The 9,764-nt window shown below is 31.7% G+C and overlaps 1 long non-coding RNA gene across 3 annotated transcripts; it reads left to right on the forward strand.

Annotated features, from left to right (window-relative positions):
• The first annotated feature begins 2,201 nt into the window (after nucleotides 1-2,201).
• Nucleotides 2,202-6,334, forward strand: LOC126927548 (uncharacterized). 3 transcript variants are annotated; one of them, XR_007715594.1, is made up of 5 exons: nucleotides 3,188-3,260; nucleotides 3,336-3,623; nucleotides 3,791-4,624; nucleotides 5,240-5,560; nucleotides 5,639-6,334. It is a non-coding gene; the product is annotated as an uncharacterized LOC126927548 (long non-coding RNA). The 3 variants fall into 3 exon arrangements; XR_007715597.1 differs by lacking the exons at nucleotides 3,188-3,260; nucleotides 3,336-3,623; nucleotides 3,791-4,624 and adding exons at nucleotides 2,202-2,397; nucleotides 2,529-2,795; XR_007715595.1 differs by lacking the exons at nucleotides 3,188-3,260; nucleotides 3,336-3,623 and adding an exon at nucleotides 4,756-4,805 and having other exon boundaries at nucleotides 3,948-4,624.
• Nucleotides 6,335-9,764: the final 3,430 nt, after the last annotated feature.

The raw sequence follows: 9,764 nt of genomic DNA on the forward strand, positions 1-9,764 counted from the left end.
AAGAGTAGTTAGGCGAGCGGAATCACGGCGTGGAATGGAAAAGCGTGAGAAAGTAGTCTCATAATGTAATTAATGATCGAGGAATCGAAATTTTGTCGTATTTTACAGCGAGGATAAGAACTACTCAAGCGACAATCGAATGTCACTTAAGCGCTCTGGAGATGGAATCAATTAGTACTTGAGTGGCGTTAATTCTTGCGCAAAGATCAATTCTCGCAAACTATTCGAAAAATAAGGATTAAAAGGTTTTTACATAGGGAAGCGTAGGATTGAAGCTTAGGATTTAATTTTGACGCGAATAAATGAAAGTTTAAGAATCGAGATTTAATTGAAATAAAAGTAGGATCGTTAAATTAAGAAACGTGAATAATTCTCAATTTTTGTCGCATATGAAGTATAGACACAAGTCTTTCAAATAATAAAATATTTAACCAACGTTAAATATTTAACTATAACGTGAAAGTAATATAAATGTAAATGAATATCGAACATTCTGAATTATAACACCAATTAATCGCATGCTAATTAATATTTATGAATCATAAGCGAAACACGATGGAAAATAGAAATTCGATATATATTTCGAACCGTAAAAATAAGATCAGTAGAATGAACATGAGTTGGTGTACACTAGTTTTTTATTAAATGAAAAATAATAGATACGAATAGTAATAATAATAGAATATTTCTTAATTAACTTTTTCATTAATAGATATTATGTTTACATATATACAAATAAATATAATTTTCTACAAATAATATATATGTTATCAATTTAGGATATGAGTATAAAATTTCTCACCATGTCACAAATTTTCCCGAACGTTATTTTTCGCATTTGAACTTGCAGTTGGATACTACGACTATATTTCTTATATCTGTTTACAAGTTTAATAAAACTATTTTACGCCATGGCTTCGCTTGTTACTTACGGCTTCTTCAAACCAAGCGATTAACAGATGGAATAAAGCTGAAATTACGTGATATAATATGCGCGTATACTTCGTGTGCCTGACATTACGAGCATCACACTACTTACAAAGAAGATTTTACCTTGTATAAATCATACTTTTACTTTAGCAGCATAATAAATTTTATCCGATTACTTGAAAGCTGTTTGTATTCCGAGTTATTAAGCATCGTTATAACAACGAATGGTGTTGATAATTCTCTAATTTATTTAAATTTCCAAATTAACATAAAGTGTTACGTAATCATTTTATAAATGTCTTAAAACGTTATGAAAATTATTTTATATGAAATCTTCCCTTAGAGAACGTGGGCAGATGAATATTAAACTTTGATGGAACGCATCTAACGATGAAATATTACATATCTATGAAATTCATCTAAATGATTAAATATCAGATATCTATGGTATTCATCAAACGATTGAATATCAAATAATATAAAATAAATATAAAATAACAGCAACATTTCGATATTATGGATTAATTGAATTAACTTTTAAATCGAAACACAAACGTGTTAACTACAACCTGCGGATTAAAGCGATTACAACTTACAAATTAACATAAAGTGTTATGTAATTATTTTATAAATGTCTTAAAACGTTATGAATATTAGTTTATATGAAATCTTCCCTTAGAGAACGTGGGCAGATGAATATTAAACTTTGATGGAACGCATCTAACGATGAAATATTACATATCTATGAAATTCATCTAAATGATTAAATATCAGATATCTATGGTATTCATCAAACGATTAAATATCAAATAATATAAAAAAAATATAAAATAACAGTTAGCAACATTTCGATATTATGGATTAATTGAATTAACTTTTAAATCGAAACGCAAACGTGTTAACTACAACCTGCGGATTAAAGCGATTACAACTTTTTCCTTTTTTTTTTTTACTTTTTTTTTTTTGATAGGAAAACTTCAACCAATACTTTTGTGTAAGCCTGTGAGGTAAGCCTCGACTTCTACACTAACTTCGTAAGCTATAGAACTAAAAGAGCATAATCGTAATGTGATACGAATAGTCGGAAGAAATTTAACATTTATTTAAAAACTATATATATGTATTTAAAAACCGCTATATTACAAAGTCTTTAACTATATTTTTATGAATCTGTATAATTTTTTAGAATTTTAAAAGGATACATATATATATGCAAGCTCCCTAGATTTCATGTAGGATAGGGATTCTTTTTGTTTCGCGGGTAGCACGACAGGCTGTGTTTCACGGACAGACCGATCTTCCCTTGTTTTACGGACGACCATTTTAAGAAGCACGTTTTTCCCGAACGGACGGACAGAGAGTTACATTAGAGACAAACAAGGTTACGGAATAGTTATTTAAGATTTTAAAGACTGAAGAAGGAAGATCGGTAGCTCAGGACGTTGAAAATCGATTCTCAATTTTCAGGTAAACATTGTACTAAAGACTTGTTATTTCCCGTTTATATAATTATTGTTATTTATTGTTATAAACGCATATTAATTGTTGTTTATTTTTGTATTTTATTATTTACTTCATAATAAAAACTCGATTTTCAGACTACAGAATCGATCCCTGAATTATCACCAAATTACGATCTTACAAATCGATTTTCACTACGCCATGCCGTTAGAAGTGAAGCTACGTATCGCCATGAACGAGAACGCAAGGGGGGGGGGGGGAGAAAATAGAATGCATAAGAATCCATAAGAAAAGCAGAAGATGAAGTATGTGATGTCTTTCCTCCAGAATATCAAGCAAGAGATCATCATCCGCGGTTATTCAGTTTATCGATAGTGAAGAAAGCCGCAAACAACTTAACCAAGGTAAGCCATTACAGAAACATTGCACTCACGATGGATGACGCAACGGCAGCGTCATACATCGGTACAAGTTTAAACTTCGTGTTTCGAGATATTTACTTAGAAGAATCGGAGATCATCCCCACAAGGAAAATAAAGACCGAAATCGAAAAGCCCAATCTTCAAACAGAAACATTATTAGAAATCTTCCAGAAAAAAAAACATGCATGAGAGAGAAGGCACAGACTTTGTCATAAAACAATTTGATGGAACGCAAAAAGCCACAGATTGGTGTATGAAATATTCATATTTCACATACGCATCCCTTCCATACTCTACTATGAGTATGAAACCGAATACGAAAAATACGAAATCCAAAATGATGAAAAAAGGATCAAGAATTTGAAGAAATATCTGGGAAAAACAGCATCAGAATGGTACCAGACAAATCTGCCGAAGGATGAAGAATACAACTGGGAAAATTGGAAGGTGGAGTTCAAAAAGCTTCTGGCAATAAAGGTTGGTCTGCAGTACGATATGCTTATAACTTTAAATACATTTCAGGTTCATTCACTGAATATGCCATAAAAAAGGAATGATTAATATTGGAAGTAAGGAGGAAGACTTCTGAAGAGACAGGGATAAATCTAATTGTTATTGGATTACCCATACACATTCAAGATAAAATCAATAAAGAAACAGTACAATCAACAAATGGCTTAATCGGATTCTTGGGGCAATATCAGACGAAGGGAAGAAAAACACAAGGGAGTAACGCAAGATTGGACAGAAAGCCAGAGCCACCGCCCAAGAAGCAACCTTGTGTGATTTATGAAGCACTGAATTTCCCAGGTCGATTTCACCCAATAACAACTCACCAAAGAAATACATGCACATACTCATCGATCATTTTTCAAGGGCTGTTTTTATATCCACATCGAAAACACAACACACAGAAGATATCATAAAACTTATAGACTCGACAGGAGAAACTGATTCCATAAAAATTATCCTTGCAGACCGATACCCAGTAATGACATCCAAAGAAATTCAAGAGTATACGAGGAAAAGGAACATTAAATTAATTTTCACTTCGACAGACTGCCCATCCTCCAATGGACTGAACAAAAGGGTAAATCAAACATTAGTAAACAGGATCAGATGTAATTCAGACAAAAATAAGAAAAACTGGACAAAAATCACAGAAGAAAGCGTAGAAGAAAACAATAACACCAGACACAGTGTAACGGGGTTTGCCCCAAATCATTTACTGAATGGAAAAATGATTGAAATCGTCCCTAAGGAAATAATGGAGAATAAGATAAACCTAAAAAGAGACAGAGAAGAAGCATTCAAAAACTCAACAAGAAATTTCGAAATCAACAAACAAATCAACAAATAAAAAAAGAAGAGAACACGAATTTAAAATCGGTGATATGGTCTTCACCCATAACGGAAAAAAAATGAATAGAAATAAGCTGGAAGAAATTAGGAAAGGACCTTTCATAATTCTAAGAAGGATTTCAAACTCCATATATGAAGTGGATAACGGTAATCGGGGATCTGAAGGGAATCTGTTCCACTCCCCATTCGAGGGGCGGTGTAAACTCCCTAGAGTTCATGTAGGATAGGGATTCTTTTTGTTTTACGGGTAGCACGACAGGCTGTGTTTCACGGACAGACCTTCTTTTGTTTTATGGACGACCATTTTAAGAAGCAAATTTTTCGCAAACGGACGGACAGAGAGTTACATTAGAGACAGACAAGGTTACAGAATAGTTATTTAAAATTTTAAAGACTGAAGAAGAAAGATCGGTAGCTCAGGACGTTGAAAATCGATTCTCGATTTTCAGGTAAACATTGTACTAAAGACTACTTATTTCCCGTTTATATAATTATTGTTATTTATTGTTATAGACGCATATTAATTGTTGTTTATTTTTGTATTTTATTATTTACTCCATAATAAAAACTCGATTTTCAGACTACAGAATAGATCCCTGAATTATCCCCGGATTACGATCTTACATATATGTACATATTTGTATATTTATATATATATATAAATATATATATATATATATATATATATAGAGAGAGAGAGAGAGAGAGAGAATGTTACAAGGAAGTAATCTAAAACTTCGTAAATTTGTAGTACATGTTTAATGAGAAAAGTATAAAATATCTGATAAGCGTAGATCCAAAAATTAATCCTATTTATTTGATATACCGTACTTTTTATTTAACATTTAAATCGAACGTTTAAATCGAACCCTCGATAGAATAGATAGAATAAACGTGTCCAATAAAATAATCTCCTCCATCATCTGATTTGAATTCAACGAATTTTTTTTTATGAATACACATAGAGAGAAATCTACCTATAGTGGACACACGTACAAATCAATAAACAATGCATGTCGTGCAATATCGGCTACAGAAGGAATAAATAGATGTATTATCCACAGATGGCAGTTATACAGTGACTACGAAAGGTATTTAAATAATATGAATATAAATACATGATACATGTATTAAACTTGGTATTATTTAATGGTACTTTCATACGATTATAAGGATTTGATTTGAAATATAAAAGCTGATAGGAAAACGGTTCATTGGAAAATATGGACACGCGCAAATATTTTCTCGTGCCCGCAGTATATTAAAACAGAAAGTCAAATGAAATATTTCTTATCAATGGCGAAGGATATTTTTCTCTTCTTCTTGACCCAGCAATTGGATTTCAAATATTATATAACGTTGATTAAAATTTCCTTTTCTCTCGAGTGAGTACTATAAGATCACAAAATGACATAGATCTTTTCTTTGCAACTTGCTGAATATAAAACTGCGTCCTTTTACAGGCAACCATGTATATTCCAAGCGCGATGAAGGGATTAGATCATCGTATCGTAAATTATGCTTCCTTCCAACCCCAAAGGCAGACTTTCTATGTGCTTGTCTCTTTGCTTCGAGGGCCAGCGAACTCTTCACTCTATATGACAGAAACAGCCTAGAATCCAGGGGGAAATTTGAAAGTCAATCAAGGAAGGAACTGCAAGATGGACAGAGCAAGGTCTCGTAGAAATGTATGAGATTCGTTTCTCGCAAATTACGAGATACGGAAACGTTTAAAGTCATCTACAGGCGGAAATCTGTTCAAGACAGTCGCGGTAATGTTTCGACGTTATATTTCATACGTTAAGCCAGCTATTATTTAAATATGTTCTTTGAAATTAAGTAAAATCAAAGTAGCTGAAAAAGTACAGCTGATAAAATTACGTTCAAAACGTGAATGAACAATAATTTTTACTTTCGTTACGCTGTTGTTATCGATTATCCATTATTTCTTATGGCAAGAAATGGGAACGTGCTTAATTTACGATAAAAACGAGAAACAATACGTAAAATATTTTTCACGATAAATTATTTTCATATTGTTTGAAATAATTTTACGCTTCCGCGATATAAGTGGCGAATGTAATTGAACAAGAATCATTTTTGATAAATGTAACAGATATATACCGTATATATATGCAAAATATATTGTAACGTGTTAATTGATAAAGTTACGTAAAATTATTGGAAATCTATGTACGTAGGTATGTTTAAATATTTCATTCATGTTTTTATTCCATTGAATTGCAAGTTGTATAAAATCATTTCATTAATAGTATAGTTAAATAATATAAGAATTTCGAATTAAGAATATTGTTTATTAGTGATATAAATAATTAAATTAGTAATAATGTATACTTAACACGTTCTTGTATTTTGTTATTAAGGTAGAATTAAATGGTTAAAGAATTAAAATTATTTCGCTCTTCTTTCAAAATTATTTCAATCTCGATCTCATGTTTTAGAAGGGAAAACTATAATTTTTGTTCTTAAAACATATCATCCCCTAATAGTCTGCGTTCGAATCATGATTATTCTAAAAACCACTATGATTGTGTTATTGAAACACATCAACGTCATCAACTAGTTTCTTAAACTACGTAGATGCTATTGAAACAAACTACGTACATGCATAGTAAGTTTATATGAATATTAAACATAAGAAACTTCGTTTGACTTGATTTGACTGAAATCAGCTTGTCGAAGTGCATCATAGAAATAAGTCACGTCGATCAAAGTTGTAGCGCAATATCTATTAGACTGTCATTAAAGTCATCGTTGGTACATTAATAGATGGTATCATACAGTTAAACGACATGTCATAATATTCTTTCATCTAAACCATAGTAGCAACAGACTGTTTCCTACAGACTAGAGGTATTTCACGGGACGATCATATAAATTCTTAAATACAATAATGTATAATACACATACGTACATACATGAACCAAGTCTGTAAGCATAATCTATAGACTATAATAAATACGTGAAACATTTTGAATTCTGTATTAGATTTGAAGAAATCTCGAATAAATCAAAAGATATTAAATACTACAAAACTGTGAGCATTATTAAGGATTAGGATGTGATTTTTTGAAAGATATAAATATAATTTATGAATAGTTTCAAAGATGAAGGTGAAAGAAATCTGTAACAAGAATTAGTCCCTTAAGGAAACGTTAATTACTTTGTTACTGTAGAAACACTTGTGGATTCTTCGTTATAAAACTAACAATTATCTTTTATCTAAAGGATATGTTATAATACAAAGATCCTTAAAATTATTCGATGGAATATCCTATTGATATTAATGCTGATTACCTACTTTTTAACCTATCATTTACAAAGAACAGTTTATTTATCAAAGCTATAAACTTTTTTGCCCGCTTCAGAGCTTTCATCGACGATTTATGACGTACATGGTGCAATAATGCCTAATGCGATTCTCTTTAATATCCCATATTGCATACATTCTCGTACCGATTACACAAATTGTTTGAATTCAAGAAACATGAGATCACTATACCGGTATAAATTTGTTATTTACTTGATCTGAAATATCCTTTCAAGTTTGAAGTGAAATTGAAATTCTTTCAAATAATCTTTGACTTAAAGATGTTATTTATAGTTTCGCGTTTATCGATATTGATTCCCTAAATTTAACTGATTTTACATGTATATTTATTTTACGATTTAAGCATTACATGTTAGTTTAAGTATCATTTACATACCAGCTACTTGAAATCCATTTAATTTCATGTAACTTAACTAATTACAGAACAAGGTTTAACTTTTACGCTAACTAAGCTCAAAATGTCCATGAAGCATGATTTGTTTCTGGAAAGTCATTTAACTATTTTAACTAACGAAATGTATAACGAAAACTATCGATTTTCAGAACTTTATAATATAATGGAATCGTTTTACATATTTGCGGACAAACAACACAACACAGTTTTCGTCTATGAATACGAAATAAAAAATTTAAATAAAAATTATATTAACCCTTTCGGTACGAGTTGTTTTTTAACATCGATGGTACGTATAAAGCAGTAAAGCATGTGCGTGACCTGAATACATTTCCGGTCTTTTTATAACGATTGTGAACAAATAATGTAAAACTATAACTTCAAAACTATAACGTATGTTTCCAGATAAAGAAAATAATCACAGACTTCGCTGGATGCATAAGCATTCATAGACAACATCAATGGAATTTTTTCTGATGAATATGTACTTCTCCTGTAGGAAACTATGAGATGACTCGTTTGTTTGTAAGAAATGTTCAAGAGCAGTTATGAAATCATTTACGGATTTCACTACGTTTTACATATTCGAAACTTTCCATCTTTGCATTTCTTTTCTGTCTCCCCTTTCTCACGAATACTTGAATACATGATTTTTTCAAATGCAAAAAAAAAAAAAGAAAAAAAATGCTAATTCGTATATTACAAAACTTTACAAAAATAATCGTAAGAATCTGATCTATTTTTTCTCGTATATTTCCTTGTTTGGAAAAAGGAATAATTTATGACTTGTAATTTGTAAAATTACGCTAATAATATCAGTTTACTTGTACAAGATGGCCACCATACACATATTTGTCACATTAGAAAATATAGACCTAACCAAACAGAAATATTACACATTACAAGTTAGCGTACATATATATGTAGTATCTATTTAAAAGTATCGCAGATTACCTCTTGAAAAGTAAGAAAACATAAAGACTAAAGTAAAGTTGTAAATCTAAACTACAGTTCAAGTTATACAAGGCATGCAAAGCTTCTCTTGAAACGTTAGGTGCGTACTTCGATATACAATATAAAGAAACATAGCCCGCGAGAAAAGCTATATAGTACATACCATACAGATCCCTCGCCATAACTTTGTCAATATGCGCAACGAAATCGGTAATTTTCGCGTCACCACTTAAACACCGTTTCTCTCGCTTTGGATAATTGAATCAAATCCAGATCGTCCATGTTTACAGCGAAGCAACACGTGATACCGCCAAAAGTGCTTTCCACCCCCTCACATAACTGACATCGGCCGTCCGTGGATCCAACGGAAGGATTTTGAACGTTGGAGAATGCGTAACGCTGATTGGCTATTGAGCTCGGGGGTCGATCGTATAAAGGGACGCCGGGTCGCAACGAGCCTCACAGTACCGCTTCAACTGTGAACGCGATAAGAATTGCATCGTCTATTTTACAAACTGTAAATCTTCGTTGCTTATACCGTTTTCTTGGTGAGTGTTAATTTTTTACTTATTCGATGGTATAATAATATCGTTATTACGATGTAAAAGTTTTTGGATGTGTGATTTCTTGATTGAAGAGACGCTATCAGTATTAAAAGTTTGAATATCCCGCCACTAGCGAGGGAAACATAATACAGAATGATTCTTTCATTTGCTTACATTCGATTTGTTAATTTTACTCCTATTCTCCTTTTTAATTCGTAATTTCCGTAATATCGTACGGCTCTATATAGTAATTGGTGAAGACCGTGAAACGCGAAAGATGAGAAAGAAACAAAAGGCGGGGGATACGACGAATCATGGCAATCCATTTTATTTTCTAGCCATCG

The sequence above is a fragment of the Bombus affinis genome, unplaced genomic scaffold (assembly GCF_024516045.1).
Source record: "Bombus affinis isolate iyBomAffi1 unplaced genomic scaffold, iyBomAffi1.2 ctg00000140.1, whole genome shotgun sequence".
NCBI lineage: Eukaryota > Metazoa > Arthropoda > Insecta > Hymenoptera > Apidae > Bombus > Bombus affinis.